Source organism: Oncorhynchus gorbuscha, linkage group LG07 (assembly GCF_021184085.1).
Source record: "Oncorhynchus gorbuscha isolate QuinsamMale2020 ecotype Even-year linkage group LG07, OgorEven_v1.0, whole genome shotgun sequence".
Lineage (NCBI taxonomy): Eukaryota > Metazoa > Chordata > Actinopteri > Salmoniformes > Salmonidae > Oncorhynchus > Oncorhynchus gorbuscha.
The window spans coordinates 12533045-12556250 of NC_060179.1; positions in this window are offsets into that span (position 1 = coordinate 12533045).

Genomic DNA, 23206 nt, shown 5'->3' on the forward strand with positions numbered 1-23206 from the left:
TACATACATGTGGAAGGATGGTGTTCCATTTCATTAAGCTCCATCTGTCATTCTATTAAAGCACAATTCATGTCATGATGGATCTACAATATGTGAGCAATACGTTTTCTTCCTCCTTTCTCTATCAGGAATAATTAGGACTGAGATTGTTTCTTTGTCATGTCCCAAAAAAATTACATGCAATGGTGCCACAATTGAGATTAAGGAAGTTTTTGTTCGGCAATATCTGAATAAGGAAAGGGTAATTATATATAACACAAGGTATTTAAAAGGTGAAAACGGATCTCATTGTGCATGCAAGCAGGGTCCTAATTCCACACGGCCACTCCATCAGGAAGACAAGCGGTGGAGGGGGTCGAAGAGGAGTACTTATCTCAATCACCGATAGACCATCAGCACAGAGACGGACAACTGACCTTCATTAGCCTGGACTGATAATGACCTGACCGTAGCTAATAAAGCAGGGTGAAAAATTACACCAGTATGTGGGTTGGTAATGAAAGGTGGGACTGTTGCACGACCCTGATTGTCCACTCATTCTGTGTTTCTGAATATTGAAGACTGGCTAAGACGGATGAATGGACAGACATTGAGAGATTGTACTTTTAGACAATAGTTTACATTTAGTTTTAGTATGGTATAAAAATAAAAACTCCAGCACACTTGTTTTTATTGTTATATATAATTTTTCCCCAATGTACCTTGTAGTATGTAAGACATTCCAGTTTACAATTGAAATGTTTTAGTGTAATAGCACAACAAAAAACAAACTTTGTTTAATTTACTCCTTCTTGGGGAATGTTATTTCACAAAGCACATTTAGAAGATACTATCGCTATTGTTTCATCTGAAATAGCTCTATCTTACCCGTGGCCTATAGCTGCGTATGCACAGTCACAACTCAATGACCAACACAGACTATGTCTCTGCAGCCTCCCCCAGCTACACACATAATGAAGTTAACGTGAAGGAAGGATGACTTAACCTTTCACAGAGAATAAAATACAATCAACTACAGATAGAGAGAGAGGAGCCAGAGAGACTGTCAATGCCCTGCAAGTACTGACTAAGAACAGGACAGGAGGAGCAAGGCATTATCTCCACTAGAAATGTTTTTCATATCATGTAGGTTGTCCTTGTTAATTTGATGATTGGGATTGCTTTCCTATGAACAAAGAAAGCCTCAGTAAGATACATTATAATCCTGACAAAAGGGATTGGACAAAAGTGTAAAAAAAAGAGATTGGATATGAAGCTATGTTAATATCAGGTGTAAACAGAGTGATAGGCCTATAATTTGACTATAGGATGAATAACCATAGTACTGTGTCTACTGTGTTTTACTACAGTACACTCACATATTCCTTAGTTTTACTGACTGAATCAATTGTATTGGCAAAGCCTTGAATATTACTGCGTTTCATGTGAGCTCTTCATTGAAATATCATAAAGGAAACTCATCCAGAGATGGAGTACTCTATTTCAACAATATAGATACAAATATCATGACGGAGAGCACTCAAAGACTCCAGCCCTAATGAGCTGAATTAAAATACAGTAGCTGTATTTTCTCCATGACAAATCCCTGGGAAAGGTGTTCTACGAGGTAATCTAGGTAATCTACCCTGAAAACAATTACGTCAAATTGCTGCTTTCTCATCTTACATTTGCCAGTCTCCCCCATGTGCATCTCGATCCAATCCAGAGTCATTTGAGGACATACAATTATAGAAACTCAGCAAAAAAATTAACTTCCTCTCTTAAATATTTGTATGAACATAAAAAGATTCAACACCTGAGACAAAAATTGAACAAGTTCCACAGACATGTGTCTAACAGAAATGGAATAATGTGTCCCTGAAAACAATGGGGGTCAAAATCAAAAGTAACAGTCAGTATCTGGTGAGGCCACCAGCTGCATTAATATCTGCAGTGCATCTCCTCCTCAGGGACTGCACCAGATTTGCCAGTTCTTGCTGTGAGATGTTACCACACTCTTCCATCAAGGCACTTGCAATTTCCCGGAATGGCCCTAGTCCTCACCCTCCGATCCAACAGGTCCCAGACGTACTCAATGGGATTGAGATCCGGGCTCTTCGCTGGTCATGGCAGAACACTGACATTCCTGTCTTGCAGGAAATCACACACAGAATGAGCAGTATGGCTGGTGGCATTGTCATGCTGGAGGGTCATATCAGGATGAGCAATATGGCTGGTGGCATTGTCATGCTGGAGGGTCATGTCAGGATGAGCCTGCAGGAAGGATACGACATGAGGGAGGAGGATGTCTTCCCTGTAAAGCACAGCGGTGAGATTGCATACAATGACAACAAGCTCAGTCCGATGATGCTGTGACACACCACCTCCAAATCGATCCCGCTCCAGAGTACAGGCCTTGGTGTAACGCTCATTCCTTTGATGATAAACGTGAATCCGACCATCACCCCTGGTGAGAAAAAAACGCAACTCATCAGTGAAGATCACTTTTTGCCAGTCCTGTCTGGTCCAGCGACGGTGGGTTTGTGCCCATAGGCGATGTTGTTGCTGGTGATGTCTGGTGAAGAGCTAACTTACAACAGGCCTACAAGCCTTCAGTCCAGCCTCTCTCAGCCTATTGCGGACAGTCTGAGCACTGATGGAGGGATTGTGCGTTCCTGGTGTAACTCGGGCAGTTGTTGTTGCCATCTTGTACCTGTCCCGCAGGTGTGATGTTCGGATGTACCGATCCTTTGCAGGTGTTGTTACACGTGGTCGGCCTATGTGAGGACAATCAGCTGTCCGTCCTGTCACCCTGTAGCGCTGTCTTAGGCATCTCACAGTACGGACATTGTAATTTATTGCCCTGGCCACATCTGCAGTCCTCATGCCTCCTTGCAGCATGCCTAAGGCACATTCAGGCAGATGAGCAGGGACCCTGGCCACATCTGCAGTCCTCATGCCTCCTTGCAGCATGCCTAAGGCACATTCAGGCAGATGAGCAAGGACCCTGGGCAGCTTTCTTTTGCTGTTTTTCAGAGTCAGTAGAAAGGCCTCTTTAGTGTGCTAAGTTTTCATAACTGTGACCTTAGTTGCCTACCATCTGTAAGCTGTTAGTGTCTTAACGACCGTTCCACAGGTGCATGTTCATTAATTGTTTATCGTTCATTGAACAAGCAAGGGAAACAGTGTTTAAACTGTTTATAATTTATAATTAAGATTTGTGAAGTTATTTCGATTTTTACGAATTATCTTTGAAAGACAGGGTCCTGAAAAAGGGACAGATCTTTTTTTTCTGAATTTATTTCCCCCCATCTGTTACAAGCTGCCAAGATTGCAGGCTTCAGGAAAAAATCAATAGACGATACCAGTTTAGCTCTCAGTACTTCAACTCCATGTTGTGGTGATAGGTTGGTTGGATGTTTATAAACTACTTGTGCTTGCGAGACAGAGCTATGGTCGTCTTGTCCGAGACGCTAACCTTTTCCCATCTGACTACGCTCCAGCGCATCCTACAAAGTTCAGAGCGAAGAGGTGTCCTGACCTCTTGGATGATTTGGAGGACTGAAATACCACTTTCATGTATTATTAATCCACACACACACACACACACACACACACACACACACACACACACACACACACACACACACACACACACACACACACACACACACACACACACACACACACACACACACACACACACACACACACACACACACACACACACACACACACACACACACACACACACACACACACACACACACACACACACACACACACACACACACACGCATGGACACACACAACACATGGACACATGGACACGTACACACACACACACACAACACATGTACACATGGACAAATGGACACATGGACACGTACACACACACACACACACACACACACAACACATGGACACATGGACACATGGACACACACACACACACACACACACACACACACACACACACACACACACACACACACACACACACACACACACACACACACACACACACACACACACACACACACACACACACACACACACACACACGCATGGACACACACAACACATGTACACATGGACACATGGACACGTACACACGGACACACACACACACACACACACACACACACACACACACACACACACACACACACACACACACACACACACACACACACACACACACACACACACACACACACACACACACACACACACACACACACACACACACACACACACACACAGTCGGCTAAGGGGACGGAGAACGGATAGTAAGGCAAAGCAAGGCAGGCTGTCATACCTGACTGGCTAATGTAAAGACCCTCTCCACCATTACAGTCCACCATTACAGTCCTGATGTAGAGGTGACCTCACGTCCGTCTCTGACACACACCCAGGATCATAACATTAGGATGGGGAGCCAGAGCAGAACAAACACAATACTGTTGAATCAGGACTGTCCTCAGACAAGTGACACGTCGTCTCGATAAATACATGACATTGGGGAGTTGTGGTTCTCTGCATCACGTGTAGGTAGAGATGAGATTTTCATTGCTTGTAAGTGTAAATTGAAATCAGTTTTGAATGTTGACTATTGTACTGTGCACATAAAGGCCTTTTGTTGCTAGGGACAGCTAGAGCTAGCTTAGTATGTTGCTACCTAAAATGGTTAATCTATCACCTTTGTCTCCTATGTGTGTGTGTGTGTGTGTGTGTGTGTGTGTGTGTGTGTGTGTGTGTGTGTGTGTGTGTGTGTGTGTGTGTGTGTGTGTGTGTGTGTGTGTGTGTGTGTGTGTGTGTGTGTGTGTGTGTGTGTGTGTGTGTGTGTGTGTGTGTGTCCATGGAGAGTTAATGACCCTGTAGAGCATTAGAAAGGTGTAATGACGCATGGACCAGGCCTCTCTAATAGGGTGCTTCTATCGACACCACATATTGGATTCATATTTCAAAGTTAATGTTTTTGTTTGACGAATTTGCAAAAACAAACATGAGTTAAGCTTCACAGTCACTTGTGCAGGGAAATACAATTTTCTCCAATTTAGTCGCTCATCTTTTTAATTACGCTGCCTAATAGCTTTATAGATTTTAGAAGATGAATTCATATTCACATTTTTTATAATTGCTGTTTTTTTATTGCTTTTTATGAAAATAATCGTCAAGGCTCATTGGCCTGCACAGACCCTCAGGCCTTGACAGATGTGTTGATGTCATGACCTCAAACAACCTACACATGTACACAGGTTTATTCCGTGGAAAATGTCATCATCCATGAGATGAGTTTCTTGTGTCATTTCCAGGCCTTTTTCCCCAAATGTAAAGATGCATATTGAAATGATTCTTGCAGCTTAGAAACCCACCTATGATCAGTAATGGAGTCTGTGGAGGCATCATTCGCTGCTGTCAGGTTGGAAGACTACGCATCAACTTGTCAAATATTTTAACCTTTAATTAACTAGGCAAGTCAGTTAATAACAAATTCTTATTTACAATGATGGCCTACAACGGCAAAAACCCTATCCCGGACGACGCTGGACCAATTGTGTGCCGCCCTATGGAACTCCCAATCACGTCCAGTTGTGATACAGCCTGGAATCGAACCTGGGTCTGTAGTGACGCCACTAGCACTGAGATGCAGTGCCACTCGGGAGCCAATATATGCAGTCAACCCAAGGGTCAGCAAAGAACTGTGCCTAGCTTGGGTCTAAGCCTGAAATTTTCACAAAGCAACATGACTGTAGAACTACATTTTCTCACATGGCAGATTAAGGAGTAACGCATGTTTTGGATCTTGCCAAGATGGCAATATGTCAGATATAGTGTTAAAATATCTGGACCTTTTAGCAGGAACATACATTTTGGCATGGAACAGACAAAGACAAACATTGGCTTATCTCCAGTCTGCTATTAAGGTAGAGTTGATGGATTCAGGAAGGAGAAACTGAACCATATGAAACTGAAGAGGAGAGCAAGGCAGACAAATTAGCTTTGCTGTTTGAAATGCGAAAGAGACTCATCTAATCACCACATAAAATATTGGCAGAAATCTTGACTAGGAGTGTGTGATTGGCCTCGTCAACATCCAAATGGGAAAACTGTGTTGATTTATTCCTGAACCTAGGGCTGAATTTGGCTGGGCTCCTTGTGGTTTTCTGATGCAGGAAGGAAGGATCCTGGATATGGACAATAACCAGAAAGAGCATTTAGAGCCATTTGGGTGTAAAGTTTGATGTAACCCACTGGGCACAGACTTCAGTTCTACGCCTAGTTTTGATTTATATTTGTAATATATTTATAAAATATCATCATGTCATTGGATTTAGGTTAAAAGTCGGGCCATTTCCTTCATTTTTTAATCCAATCAGTTTTCCACATTGATTTAACGTCGTCACATCATTTTGGGTTGAAATGACATGGTTATTGCCCAGTGGGTAATTTCAACCCTTTTTTCTGCAACTGACACATCTGTTATGTCTATAAGGACCGAGGTTCACAGAGTTGGAGTCCTGGAATATTTCAACGGCAGTTTTTTTTTTATTAATTTGGAAGCTCGCGGAGAAAACTTTTAAAATTAAATACGATATGACATTTCTTCGATGTTTGCAGATATATTCTGATGAACTGCACAGTCCGTTGTGTGTAAGGTCTTGGGACTGTACCATAGCGTTTTACACATTCTCAACATCAATGATAGTTTCTGTTTTGGTTGTGCGGTTGTTTGTTTCCATGGTACACTGCATTGTAAAGTGAGCAGTCGGTGTAGGTCAAAGAAGACTGGCATCTGCTGTATGTATTCTAGGAATATGCTTGACAGATGTTAACTGGTTTACATACAGCACATGCAGATATATCCTCCCCTTTCCTTGCCTCTGGTAGTGACACTGTGACACACAGTAGCATCTGGGGTTCACTGGAGTTCAAGCTGGGTCACCCAGGGCAACCATAGAATGGAACACGGAACATGACAGCTTTCCAGATGTCTAGGAACATTACGGAACACTCTAGAATGTTCACCAATATTCTAGAACACTGAGACGCTGACAAAAACAATGCTCTCACTCAGTCACAACTCTACATTCTCAAAGTTAAAATTCAGACTGAAAAAAGCAGGACGGAAGAGAATAATGTAGCTATAACTCACAGAGGGTAGAAGGGGTTTCCCGCCTGAAGTACCCTGAACCATATGTGGAGCAAAAATCAAATAAACCTCTATAGAATCCTTAGTACCAGAGCCTGCCAGCCCCAAATCTAAACCACAGATTGCCATAAAAAAAATATGTATTGGAAAATAAACAATAAAAAAAGATGGTGGGCTGCATTTAAACTGCTAGACTGTGGTTTGTTGTGTTTACAATAAGTAAAGTGATGAGAAAAAAAAGAGGTTCTGGGGGTTTCACATAGTGATGAGCAGTGGTGTAAAAGTACTTAAGTGAAAATATGTTAAAGTAGTACTTAATTAAGACGTTTTTTGGGGGGTATCTGTAGTTTACTATTTATATTTTTGACTACTTTTACTTTTACTTCACCACATTCCTTAAGATTTTTTTTAAAACTTTTTACTCCTTACATTTCCCTTGACACCCAAAGTACTTACATTTTGAATGCTTAGCAGGACAGGAAACAGTCAAATTCAAGCACTTATCAAACAAACATCCCTGGTCATCCCTACTGCCTCTGATCTGGAGGACTCACTAAACAGAGAACATCCCTGGTCATCCCTACTGCCTCTGATCTGGCAGACTCACTTAACAGAGAACATCCCTGGTCATCCCTACTGCCTCTGATCTGGCAGACTCACTTAACAGAGAACATCCCTGGTCATCCCCACTGCCTCTGATCTGGCAGACTCACTTAACAGAGAACATCCCTGGTCATCCCCACTGCCTCTGATCTGGCAGACTCACTTAACAGAGAACATCCCTGGTCATCCCCACTGCCTCTGATCTGGCAGACTCACTTAACAGAGAACATCCCTGGTCATCCCTACTGCCTCTGATCTGGAGGACTCACTAAACAGAGAACATCCCTGGTCATCCCTACTGCCTCTGATCTGGCAGACTCACTAAACAGAGAACATCCCTAGTCATCTCTACTGCCTCTGATCTGGTGGACTAACTAAACAGAGAACATCCCTGGTCATCCCTACTGCCTCTGATCTGGCAGACTCACTAAACAGAGAACATCCCTGGTCATCCCTACTGCCTCTGATCTGGCAGACTCACCAAACACACATGCTTGGTTTGTAAATTATATCTGAATGTCGGAGTGGGTCCGTGACTTTTCCTAAAGGAAAAAGGAAAATAATTCAATGGTGCCGCCTGGCTTGTGTAATAAAAGACATTTGAAATGTTTTATACTTTTACTTTTGATACTTACGTGTATTTTAAAGCAAATACTTTTAGACTTTTACTCAAGTAGTATTCCTAATGGGTGACTTTTACTCAAGTAGTATTCCTAATGGGTGACTTTTACTTTTACTTGAGTCTTTTCAAGTAAGTTTAAGTATCACCACCTCTGGTTATGAGGGGGGAAATGAGATTGCAGGGGTTTCAGATAGTGATGAGAGAGAAATGAGGTTCCAGGGGTTTCACATAGTAATGAGAGAGAAATGAGGTTCCAGGGGTTTCACATAGTAATGAGAGAGACATGAGGTTACAGGGGTTTCAGATAGTGATGAGAGAGACATGAGGTTACAGGGGTTTCACATAGTAATGAGAGAGACATGAGGTTACAGGGGTTTCACATAGTGATGAGAGAGACATGAGGTTCCAGGGGTTTCACATAGTGATGAGAGAAACATGAGGTTCCAGGGGTTTCACATAGTGATGAGAGAGACATGAGGTTACAGGGGTTTCACATAGTAATGAGAGAGACATGAGGTTCCAGGGGTTTCACATAGTAATGAGAGAGACATGAGGTTACAGGGGTTTCAGATAGTAATGAGAGAGACATGAGGTTCCAGGGGTTTCACATAGTAATGAGAGAGACATGAGGTTACAGGGGTTTCACATAGTAATGAGAGAGACATGAGGTTCCAGGGGTTTCACATAGTGATGAGAGAAACATGAGGTTACAGGGGTTTCACATAGTGATGAGAGAGACATGAGGTTACAGGGGTTTCACATAGTAATGAGAGAGACATGAGGTTCCAGGGGTTTCACATAGTAATGAGAGAGACATGAGGTTACAGGGGTTTCACATAGTAATGAGAGAGACATGAGGTTCCAGGGGTTTCACATAGTGATGAGAGAGACATGAGGTTCCAGGGGTTTCACATAGTAATGAGAGAGACATGAGGTTACAGGGGTTTCAGATAGTAATGAGAGAGACATGAGGTTCCAGGGGTTTCACATAGTAATGAGAGAGACATGAGGTTTGGGGATGAGGGGGAAATTAGGTTCCAGGGGTTTCACATAGTAATGAGAGAGACATGAGGTTACAGGGGTTTCACATAGTGATGAGAGAGACATGAGGTTACAGGGGTTTCACATAGTAATGAGAGAGACATGAGGTTACAGGGGTTTCACATAGTGATGAGAGAGACATGAGGTTACAGGGGTTTCACATAGTAATGAGAGAGACATGAGGTTACAGGGGTTTCACATAGTGATGAGAGAGACATGAGGTTACAGGGGTTTCACATAGTGATGAGAGAGACATGAGGTTACAGGGGTTTCACATAGTAATGAGAGAGACATGAGGTTACAGGGGTTTCACATAGTAATGAGAGAGACATGAGGTTACAGGGGTTTCACATAGTGATGAGAGAGACATGAGGTTCCAGGGGTTTCACATAGTAATGAGAGAGACATGAGGTTACAGGGGTTTCACATAGTAATGAGAGAGACATGAGGTTCCAGGGGTTTCACATAGTGATGAGAGAAACATGAGGTTCCAGGGGTTTCACATAGTGATGAGAGAGACATGAGGTTACAGGGGTTTCCCATAGTAATGAGAGAGACATGAGGTTTGGGGATGAGGGGGAAATTAGGTTCCAGGGGTTTCACATAGTAATGAGAGAGACATGAGGTTACAGGGGTTTCCCATAGTAATGAGAGAGACATGAGGTTTGGGGATGAGGGGGAAATTAGGTTCCAGGGGTTTCACATAGTAATGAGAGAGACATGAGGTTACAGGGGTTTCACATAGTGATGAGAGAGACATGAGGTTCCAGGGGTTTCACATAGTAATGAGAGAGACATGAGGTTACAGGGGTTTCACATAGTAATGAGAGAGACATGAGGTTACAGGGGTTTCACATAGTAATGAGAGAGACATGAGGTTACAGGGGTTTCATAGTAATGAGAGAGACATGAGGTTACAGGGTAATAGTAATGAGAGACATGAGGTTACAGGGGTTTCACATAGTAATGAGAGAGACATGAGGTTACAGGGGTTTCACATAGTGATGAGAGAGACATGAGGTTCCAGGGGTTTCACATAGTGATGAGAGAGACATGAGGTTCCAGGGGTTTCACATAGTAATGAGAGAGACATGAGGTTCCAGGGGTTTCACATAGTAATGAGAGAGACATGAGGTTCCAGGGGTTTCACATAGTAATGAGAGAGACATGAGGTTACAGGGGTTTCACATAGTAATGAGAGAGACATGAGGTTCCAGGGGTTTCACATAGTAATGAGAGAGACATGAGGTTCCAGGGGTTTCACATAGTAATGAGAGAGACATGAGGTTACAGGGGTTTCACATAGTAATGAGAGAGACATGAGGTTACAGGGTTTTCACATAGTAATGAGAGAGACATGAGGTTTGGGGATGAGGGGGAAATTAGGTTCCAGGGGTTTCACATAGTAATGAGAGAGACATGAGGTTACAGGGGTTTCACATAGTGATGAGAGAGACATGAGGTTACAGGGGTTTCACATAGTGATGAGAGAGACATGAGGTTACAGGGGTTTCACATAGTGATGAGAGAGACATGAGGTTCCAGGGGTTTCACATAGTAATGAGAGAGACATGAGGTTACAGGGGTTTCACATAGTGATGAGAGAGACATGAGGTTCCAGGGGTTTCACATAGTAATGAGAGAGACATGAGGTTCCAGGGGTTTCACATAGTGATGAGAGAGACATGAGGTTACAGGGGTTTCACATAGTAATGAGAGAGACATGAGGTTACAGGGGTTTCACATAGTAATGAGAGAGAAATGAGGTTACAGGGGTTTCACATAGTGATGAGAGAAACATGGGGTTTCAGATAGTAATGAGATAGACATGAGGTTACAGGGGTTTCACATAGTGATGAGAGAGACATGAGGTTACAGGGGTTTCACATAGTAATGAGAGAGACATGAGGTTACAGGGGTTTCACATAGTAATGAGAGAGACATGAGGTTACAGGGGTTTCACATAGTAATGAGAGAGACATGAGGTTACAGGGGTTTCACATAGTAATGAGAGAGACATGAGGTTCTAGGGGTTTCACATAGTGATGAGAGAAACATGGGGTTTCACATAGTAATGAGAGAGACATGAGGTTACAGGGGTTTCACATAGTAATGAGAGAGACATGAGGTTACAGGGGTTTCACATAGTAATGAGAGAGACATGAGGTTCCAGGGGTTTCACATAGTAATGAGAGAGAAATGAGGTTACAGGGGTTTCACATAGTGATGAGAGAGACATGAGGTTTGGGGATGAGGGGGAAATTAGGTTCCAGGGGTTTCACATAGTAATGAGAGAGACATGAGGTTACAGGGGTTTCACATAGTGATGAGAGAGACATGAGGTTACAGGGGTTTCACATAGTAATGAGAGAAAAATGAGGTTTGGGGGGTTTCACATAGTAATGAGAGAGACATGAGGTTACAGGGGTTTCACATAGTGATGAGAGAGACATGAGGTTCCAGGGGTTTCACATAGTAATGAGAGAGACATGAGGTTACAGGGGTTTCAGATAGTAATGAGAGAGACATGAGGTTACAGGGGTTTCACATAGTAATGAGAGAGACATGAGGTTACAGGGGTTTCACATAGTGATGAGAGAGACATGAGGTTACAGGGGTTTCACATAGTAATGAGAGAGACATGAGGTTACAGGGGTTTCACATAGTGATGAGAGAGACATGAGGTTCCAGGGGTTTCACATAGTAATGAGAGAGACATGAGGTTACAGGGGTTTCACATAGTGATGAGAGAGACATGAGGTTCCAGGGGTTTCACATAGTAATGAGAGAGACATGAGGTTCCAGGGGTTTCACATAGTAATGAGAGAGACATGAGGTTCCAGGGGTTTCACATAGTAATGAGAGAGACATGAGGTTACAGGGGTTTCACATAGTAATGAGAGAGACATGAGGTTCCAGGGGTTTCACATAGTAATGAGAGAGACATGAGGTTACAGGGGTTTCACATAGTAATGAGAGAGACATGAGGTTCCAGGGGTTTCACATAGTAATGAGAGAGACATGAGGTTCCAGGGGTTTCACATAGTAATGAGAGAGACATGAGGTTCCAGGGGTTTCACATAGTAATGAGAGAGACATGAGGTTACAGGGGTTTCACATAGTGATGAGAGAGACATGAGGTTTGGGGATGAGGGGGAAATTAGGTTACAGGGGTTTCACATAGTGATGAGAGAAACATGAGGTTCCAGGGGTTTCACATAGTAATGAGAGAGACATGAGGTTACAGGGGTTTCACATAGTAATGAGAGAAAAATGAGGTTTGGGGGGTTTCACATAGTAATGAGAGAGACATGAGGTTACAGGGGTTTCACATAGTGATGAGAGAGACATGAGGTTCCAGGGGTTTCACATAGTAATGAGAGAGACATGAGGTTACAGGTGTTTCAGATAGTAATGAGAGAGACATGAGGTTACAGGGGTTTCACATAGTAATGAGAGAGACATGAGGTTACAGGGGTTTCACATAGTAATGAGAGAGACATGAGGTTCTAGGGGTTTCACATAGTAATGAGAGAGACATGAGGTTACAGGGGTTTCACATAGTAATGAGAGAGACATGAGGTTACAGGGGTTTCACATAGTAATGAGAGAGACATGAGGTTCCAGGGGTTTCACATAGTAATGAGAGAGACATGAGGTTACAGGGGTTTCACATAGTAATGAGAGAGACATGAGGTTCCAGGGGTTTCACATAGTAATGAGAGAGACATGAGGTTCCAGGGGTTTCACATAGTAATGAGAGAGACATGAGGTTCCAGGGGTTTCACATAGTAATGAGAGAGACATGAGGTTACAGGGGTTTCACATAGTGATGAGAGAGACATGAGGTTTGGGGATGAGGGGGAAATTAGGTTACAGGGGTTTCACATAGTGATGAGAGAAACATGAGGTTACAGGGGTTTCACATAGTGATGAGAGAAACATGGGGTTTCAGATAGTAATGAGAGAGACATGAGGTTCCAGGGGTTTCACATAGTAATGAGAGAGACATGAGGTTACAGGGGTTTCACATAGTAATGAGAGAGACATGAGGTTACAGGGGTTTCACATAGTAATGAGAGAGACATGACATGAGGAGAGAGACATACAGGGGTTTCACATAGTGATGAGAGAAACATGGGTTTCAGATAGTAATGAGAGAGACATGAGGTTCCAGGGGTTTCACATAGTAATGAGAGAGACATGAGGTTACAGGGGTTTCACATAGTAATGAGAGAGACATGAGGTTCTAGGGGTTTCACATAGTAATGAGAGAGACATGAGGTTACAGGGGTTTCACATAGTGATGAGAGAAACATGGGGTTTCAGATAGTAATGAGAGAGACATGAGGTTCTAGGGGTTTCACATAGTAATGAGAGAGACATGAGGTTACAGGGGTTTCACATAGTGATGAGAGAGACATGAGGTTCTAGGGGTTTCAGATAGTAATGAGAGAGACATGAGGTTCTAGGGGTTTCACATAGTAATGAGAGAGACATGAGGTTCTAGGGGTTTCACATAGTCATGAGAGAGACATGAGGTTCTAGGGGTTTCACATAGTAATGAGAGAGACATGAGGTTCTAGGGGTTTCACATAGTAATGAGAGAGACATGAGGTTACAGGGGTTTCACATAGTAATGAGAGAGACATGAGGTTACAGGGGTTTCACATAGTAATGAGAGAGACATGAGGTTACAGGGGTTTCACATAGTAATGAGAGAGACATGAGGTTCTAGGGGTTTCACATAGTGATGAGAGAGACATGAGGTTACAGGGGTTTCACATAGTGATGAGAGAAACATGGGGTTTCACATAGTAATGAGAGAGACATGAGGTTACAGGGGTTTCACATAGTAATGAGAGAGACATGAGGTTACAGGGGTTTCACATAGTGATGAGAGAGACATGAGGTTACAGGGGTTTCACATAGTAATGAGAGAGACATGAGGTTACAGGGGTTTCACATAGTAATGAGAGAGACATGAGGTTCCAGGGGTTTCACATAGTAATGAGAGAGAAATGAGGTTACAGGGGTTTCACATAGTGATGAGAGAGACATGAGGTTTGGGGATGAGGGGGAAATTAGGTTCCAGGGGTTTCACATAGTAATGAGAGAGACATGAGGTTCCAGGGGTTTCACATAGTAATGAGAGAGACATGAGGTTCCAGGGGTTTCACATAGTAATGAGAGAGACATGAGGTTACAGGGGTTTCACATAGTAATGAGAGAGACATGAGGTTACAGGGGTTTCACATAGTGATGAGAGAAACATGGGGTTTCAGATAGTAATGAGAGAGACATGAGGTTCCAGGGGTTTCACATAGTAATGAGAGAGACATGAGGTTACAGGGGTTTCACATAGTAATGAGAGAGACATGAGGTTCTAGGGGTTTCACATAGTAATGAGAGAGACATGAGGTTACAGGGGTTTCACATAGTAATGAGAGAAAAATGAGGTTTGGGGGGTTTCACATAGTAATGAGAGAGACATGAGGTTACAGGGGTTTCACATAGTAATGAGAGAGACATGAGGTTCCAGGGTTTCACATAGTAATGAGAGAGACATGAGGTTACAGGGGTTTCACATAGTGATGAGAGAGACATGAGGTTACAGGGGTTTCACATAGTAATGAGAGAGACATGAGGTTACAGGGGTTTCACATAGTAATGAGAGAGACATGAGGTTACAGGGGTTTCACATAGTAATGAGAGAGACATGAGGTTCTAGGGGTTTCACATAGTAATGAGAGAGACATGAGGTTACAGGGGTTTCACATAGTGATGAGAGAGACATGAGGTTACAGGGGTTTCACATAGTAATGAGAGAGACATGAGGTTACAGGGGTTTCACATAGTAATGAGAGAGACATGAGGTTACAGGGTTTCACATAGTGATGAGAGAGACATGAGGTTACAGGGGTTTCACATAGTAATGAGAGAGACATGAGGTTACAGGGGTTTCACATAGTAATGAGAGAGACATGAGGTTCCAGGGGTTTCACATAGTAATGAGAGAGACATGAGGTTCCAGGGGTTTCACATAGTAATGAGAGAGACATGAGGTTCCAGGGGTTTCACATAGTAATGAGAGAGACATGAGGTTACAGGGGTTTCACATAGTGATGAGAGAAACATGGGGTTTCAGATAGTAATGAGAGAGACATGAGGTTACAGGGGTTTCACATAGTGATGAGAGAGAAATGAGGTTCCAGGGGTTTCACATAGTGATGAGAGAGACATGAGGTTACAGGGGTTTCACATAGTAATGAGAGAGACATGAGGTTACAGGGGTTTCACATAGTAATGAGAGAGACATGAGGTTCCAGGGGTTTCACATAGTAATGAGAGAGACATGAGGTTCTAGGGGTTTCACATAGTAATGAGAGAGACATGAGGTTCTAGGGGTTTCACATAGTAATGAGAGAGACATGAGGTTACAGGGGTTTCACATAGTAATGAGAGAGACATGAGGTTACAGGGGTTTCACATAGTAATGAGAGAGACATGAGGTTACAGGGGTTTCACATAGTAATGAGAGAGACATGAGGTTCTAGGGGTTTCACATAGTGATGAGAGAAACATGGGGTTTCAGATAGTAATGAGAGAGACATGAGGTTACAGGGGTTTCACATAGTGATGAGAGAAACATGGGGTTTCACATAGTAATGAGAGAGACATGAGGTTACAGCGGTTTCACATAGTAATGAGAGAGACATGAGGTTACAGGGGTTTCAGATAGTGATGAGAGAGACATGAGGTTCTAGGGGTTTCACATAGTAATGAGAGAGACATGAGGTTACAGGGGTTTCACATAGTAATGAGAGAGACATGAGGTTCCAGGGGTTTCACATAGTAATGAGAGAGAAATGAGGTTACAGGGGTTTCACATAGTGATGAGAGAGACATGAGGTTTGGGGATGAGGGGGAAATTAGGTTCCAGGGGTTTCACATAGTAATGAGAGAGACATGAGGTTCCAGGGGTTTCAGATAGTAATGAGAGAGACATGAGGTTCCAGGGGTTTCACATAGTAATGAGAGAGACATGAGGTTACAGGGGTTTCACATAGTAATGAGAGAGACATGAGGTTCTAGGGGTTTCACATAGTAATGAGAGAGACATGAGGTTACAGGGGTTTCACATAGTAATGAGAGAAAAATGAGGTTTGGGGGGTTTCACATAGTAATGAGAGAGACATGAGGTTACAGGGGTTTCACATAGTGATGAGAGAGACATGAGGTTCCAGGGGTTTCACATAGTAATGAGAGAGACATGAGGTTACAGGGGTTTCAGATAGTAATGAGAGAGACATGAGGTTACAGGGGTTTCACATAGTAATGAGAGAGACATGAGGTTACAGGGGTTTCACATAGTGATGAGAGAGACATGAGGTTTCACATGGGGACATGAGGTTACAGGGGTTTCACATAGTAATGAGAGAGACATGAGGTTACAGGGGTTTCACATAGTAATGAGAGAGACATGAGGTTACAGGGGTTTCACATAGTAATGAGAGAGACATGAGGTTCCAGGGGTTTCACATAGTAATGAGAGAGACATGAGGTTACAGGGGTTTCACATAGTGATGAGAGAGACATGAGGTTACAGGGGTTTCACATAGTGATGAGAGAGACATGAGGTTCCAGGGGTTTCACATAGTAATGAGAGAGACATGAGGTTACAGGGGTTTCACATAGTGATGAGAGAGACATGAGGTTTGGGGATGAGGGGGAAATTAGGTTACAGGGGTTTCACATAGTGATGAGAGAAACATGGGGTTACAGGGGTTTCACATAGTGATGAGAGAAACATGGGGTTTCAGATAGTAATGAGAGAGACATGAGGTTCCAGGGGTTTCACATAGTAATGAGAGAGACATGAGGTTACAGGGGTTTCACATAGTAATGAGAGAGACATGAGGTTCTAGGGGTTTCACATAGTAATGAGAGAGACATGAGGTTACAGGGGTTTCACATAGTGATGAGAGAAACATGGGTTTCAGATAGTAATGAGAGAGACATGAGGTTCCAGGGGTTTCACATAGTAATGAGAGAGACATGAGGTTACAGGGGTTTCACATAGTAATGAGAGAGACATGAGGTTCTAGGGGTTTCACATAGTAATGAGAGAGACATGAGGTTCTAGGGGTTTCACATAGTAATGAGAGAGACATGAGGTTACAGGGGTTTCACATAGTAATGAGAGAGACATGAGGTTCCAGGGGTTTCACATAGTAATGAGAGAGACATGAGGTTACAGGGGTTTCACATAGTGATGAGAGAGACATGAGGTTTGGGGATGAGAGGGACATGAGGTTCCAGGGGTTTCACATAGTAATGAGAGAGACATGAGGTTCATAGTGATGAGAGAAACAGGGGTTTCAGATAGTAATGAGAGAGACATGAGGTTACAGGGTTTCACATAGTAATGAGAGAGACATGAGGTTACAGGGGTTTCACATAGTAATGAGAGAGACATGAGGTTAAGGGGTTTGATAGTAATGAGAGAGACATGAGGTTACAGGGGTTTCACATAGTAATGAGAGAGACACATACAGGGGACATAGTTGAGAGAGACATGAGGTTCCAGGGGTTTCACATAGTAATGAGAGAGACATGAGGTTACAGGGGTTTCACATAGTGATGAGAGAGACATGAGGTTCCAGGGTTTCACATAGTAATGAGAGAGACATGAGGTTACAGGGGTTTCAGATAGTAATGAGAGAGACATGAGGTTACAGGGGTTTCACATAGTAATGAGAGAGACATGAGGTTACAGGGGTTTCACATAGTGATGAGAGAGACATGAGGTTACAGGGGTTTCACATAGTAATGAGAGAGACATGAGGTTACAGGGGTTTCACATAGTAATGAGAGAGACATGAGGTTACAGGGGTTTCACATAGTAATGAGAGAGACATGAGGTTCAGGGGTTTCACATAGTAATGAGAGAGACATGAGGTTACAGGGGTTTCACATAGTAATGAGAGAGACATGAGGTTACAGGGGTTTCACATAGTAATGAGAGAGACATGAGGTTCCAGGGTTTCACATAGTAATGAGAGAGACATGAGGTTACAGGGGTTTCACATAGATGAGAGAGACATGAGGTTTGGGGAGAGACATGAGGTTACAGGGGTTTCACATAGTTGAGAGAAACAGGGGTTTCACATAGTAATGAGAGAGACATGACAGGGGTTTCACATAGTGATGAGAGAAACATGGGGTTTCAGATAGTAATGAGAGAGACATGAGGTTCCAGGGGTTTCACATAGTAATGAGAGAGACATGAGGTTACAGGGGTTTCACATAGTAATGAGAGAGACATGAGGTTCTAGGGGTTTCACATAGTAATGAGAGAGACATGAGGTTACAGGGGTTTCACATAGTAATGAGAGAAACATGAGGTTCAGGGGTTTCACATAGTAATACATAGTAATGAGAGAGACATGAGGTTACAGGGGTTTCACATAGTAATGAGAGAGACATGAGGTTACAGGGGTTTCACATAGTAATGAGAGAGACATGAGGTTACAGGGGTTTCACATAGTAATGAGATGGGGTTTCAGACATAATGAGAGAGACAGGTTGAGGTTCTATGGGGTTTCACATAGTAATGAGAGAGACATGAGGTTACAGGGGTTTCACATAGTGATGAGAGAGACATGAGGTTACAGGGGTTTCACATAGTAATGAGAGAGACATGAGGGGTTCATAGTAATGAGAGAGACATGGGTTTCACATAGTAATGAGAGAGACATGAGGTTACAGGGGTTTCACATAGTCATGAGAGAGACATGAGGTTCTAGGGGTTTCACATAGTAATGAGAGAGACATGAGGTTACAGGGGTTTCACATAGTAATGAGAGAGACATGAGGTTACAGGGGTTTCACATAGTAATGAGAGAGACATGAGGTTACAGGGGTTTCACATAGTAATGAGAGAGACATGAGGTTACAGGGGTTTCACATAGTAATGAGAGAGACATGAGGTTCAGGGTTTCACATAGTTAATGAGAGAGACATGAGGTTCAGGGGTTTCACATAGTAATGAGAGAGACATGAGGTTACAGGGGTTTCACATAGTGATGAGAGAGACATGAGGTTACAGGGGTTTCACATAGTAATGAGAGAGACATGAGGTTACAGGGGTTTCACATAGTAATGAGAGAGACATGAGGTTACAGGGGTTTCACATAGTAATGAGAGAGACATGAGGTTACAGGGGTTTCACATAGTAATGAGAGAGACATGAGGTTACAGGGGTTTCACATAGTAATGAGAGAGACATGAGGTTCCAGGGGTTTCACATAGTAATGAGAGAGAAATGAGGTTACAGGGGTTTCACATAGTGATGAGAGAGACATGAGGTTTGGGGATGAGTAAGGGAAATTAGGTTCCAGGGGTTTCACATAGTAATGAGAGAGACATGAGGTTACAGGGGTTTCACATAGTAATGAGAGAGACATGAGGTTACAGGGGTTTCACATAGTAATGAGAGAGACATGAGGTTACAGGGTTTCACATAGTAATGAGAGAGACATGAGGTTACAGGGGTTTCACATAGTAATGAGAGAGACATGAGGTTACAGGGGTTTCACATAGTAATGAGAGAGACATGAGGTTACAGGGGTTTCACATAGTAATGAGAGAGACATGAGGTTCCAGGGGTTTCACATAGTAATGAGAGAGACATGAGGTTACAGGGGTTTCACATAGTAATGAGAGAGACATGAGGTTACAGGGGTTTCACATAGTAATGAGAGAGACATGAGGTTACAGGGGTTTCACATAGTGATGAGAGAGACATGAGGTTACAGGGGTTTCACATAGTAATGAGAGAGACATGAGGTTCCAGGGGTTTCACATAGTAATGAGAGAGACATGAGGTTACAGGGGTTTCACATAGTGATGAGAGAGACATGAGGTTACAGGGGTTTCACATAGTAATGAGAGAGACATGAGGTTACAGGGGTTTCACATAGTAATGAGAGAGACATGAGGTTACAGGGGTTTCACATAGTAATGAGAGAGACATGAGGTTACAGGGGTTTCACATAGTAATGAGAGAGACATGAGGTTACAGGGGTTTCACATAGTAATGAGAGAGACATGAGGTTCCAGGGGTTTCACATAGTAATGAGAGAGACATGAGGTTCCAGGGGTTTCACATAGTAATGAGAGAGACATGAGGTTACAGGGGTTTCACATAGTAATGAGAGAGACATGAGGATGAGAGAAATGATGGGGTTTCAGATAGTAATGAGAGAGACATGAGGTTACAGGGGTTTCACATAGTAATGAGAGAGACATGAGGTTCCAGGGGTTTCACATAGTAATGAGAGAGACATGAGGTTACAGGGGTTTCACATAGTAATGAGAGAGACATGAGGTTACAGGGGTTTCACATAGTAATGAGAGAGACATGAGGTTACAGGGGTTTCACATAGTAATGAGAGAGACATGAGGTTCAGGGGTTTCACATAGTAATGAGAGAGACATGAGGTTACAGGGGTTTCACATAGTAATGAGAGAGACATGAGGTTACAGGGGTTTCACATAGTAATGAGAGAGACATGAGGTTACAGGGGTTTCACATAGTAATGAGAGAGACATGAGGTTACAGGGGTTTCACATAGTAATGAGAGAGACATGAGGTTACAGGGGTTTCACATAGTGATGAGAGAAACATGGGGTTTCAGATAGTAATGAGAGAGACATGAGGTTACAGGGGTTTCACATAGTGATGAGAGAAACATGAGGGGGTTTCACATAGTAATGAGAGAGACATGAGGTTACAGGGTTTCACATAGTAATGAGAGAGACATGAGGTTACAGGGGTTTCACATAGTAATGAGAGAGACATGAGGTTCAGGGGTTTCAGATAGTAATGAGAGAGACATGAGGTTACAGGGGTTTCACATAGTAATGAGAGAGACATGAGGTTCCAGGGGTTTCACATAGTAATGAGAGAGACATGAGGTTCCAGGGGTTTCACATAGTAATGAGAGAGACATGAGGTTACAGGGGTTTCACATAGTAATGAGAGAGACATGAGGTTCCAGGGGTTTCACATAGTAATGAGAGAGACATGAGGTTCCAGGGGTTTCACATAGTAATGAGAGAGACATGAGGTTCCAGGGGTTTCACATAGTAATGAGAGAGACATGAGGTTCTAGGGGTTTCACATAGTAATGAGAGAGACATGAGGTTCTAGGGGTTTCACATAGTAATGAGAGAGACATGAGGTTACAGGGGTTTCACATAGTAATGAGAGAGACATGAGGTTAGTAATGAGGGTTTCACATAGTAATGAGAGAGACATGAGGTTACAGGGGTTTCACATAGTAATGAGAGAGACATGAGGTTCAGGGGTTTCACATAGTAATGAGAGAGACATGAGGTTACAGGGGTTTCACATAGTAATGAGAGAGACATGAGGTTACAGGGGTTTCACATAGTAATGAGAGAGACATGAGGTTACAGGGGTTTCACATAGTAATGAGAGAGACATGAGGTTACAGGGGTTTCACATAGTAATGAGAGAGACATGAGGTTACAGGGGTTTCACATAGTAATGAGAGAGACATGAGGTTACAGGGGTTTCACATAGTAATGAGAGAGACATGAGGTTACAGGGGTTTCACATAGTAATGAGAGAGACATGAGGTTACAGGGGTTTCACATAGTAATGAGAGAGACATGAGGTTACAGGGGTTTCACATAGTAATGAGAGAGACATGAGGTTCCAGGGGTTTCACATAGTAATGAGAGAGACATGAGGTTACAGGGGTTTCACATAGTAATGAGAGAGACATGAGGTTACAGGGGTTTCACATAGTAATGAGAGAGACATGAGGTTCCAGGGGTTTCACATAGTAATGAGAGAGACATGAGGTTACAGGGGTTTCACATAGTAATGAGAGAGACATGAGGTTACAGGGGACAGGGGTATATGAGAGAGACATGAGGTTACAGGGGTTTCACATAGTAATGAGAGAGACATGAGGTTCCAGGGGTTTCACATAGTAATGAGAGAGACATGAGGTTACAGGGGTTTCACATAGTAATGAGAGAGACATGAGGTTCTAGGGGTTTCACATAGTAATGAGAGAGACATGAGGTTACAGGGGTTTCACATAGTAATGAGAGAGACATGAGGTTACAGGGGTTTCACATAGTAATGAGAGAGACATGAGGTTCTAGGGGTTTCACATAGTAATGAGAGAGACATGAGGTTACAGGGGTTTCACATAGTAATGAGAGAGACATGAGGTTACAGGGGTTTCAGATAGTAATGAGAGAGGGTTTCACATAGTAATGAGAGAGACATGAGGTTCTAGGGGTTTCACATAGTAATGAGAGAGACATGAGGTTCAGGGGTTTCACATAGTAATGAGAGAGACATGAGGTTCCAGGGGTTTCACATAGTAATGAGAGAGACATGAGGTTACAGGGGTTTCACATAGTAATGAGAGAGACATGAGGTTACAGGGGTTTCACATAGTAATGAGAGAGACATGAGGTTTACAGGGGTTTCACATAGTAATGAGAGAAACATGGGGTTTCAGATAGTAATGAGAGAGACATGAGGTTCTAGGGGTTTCACATAGTAATGAGAGAGACATGAGGTTACAGGGGTTTCACATAGTAATGAGAGAGACATGAGGTTACAGGGGTTTCACATAGTAATGAGAGAGACATGAGGTTCCAGGGGTTTCACATAGTAATGAGAGAGACATGAGGTTCCAGGGGTTTCAGATAGTAATGAGAGAGACATGAGGTTACAGGGGTTTCACATAGTA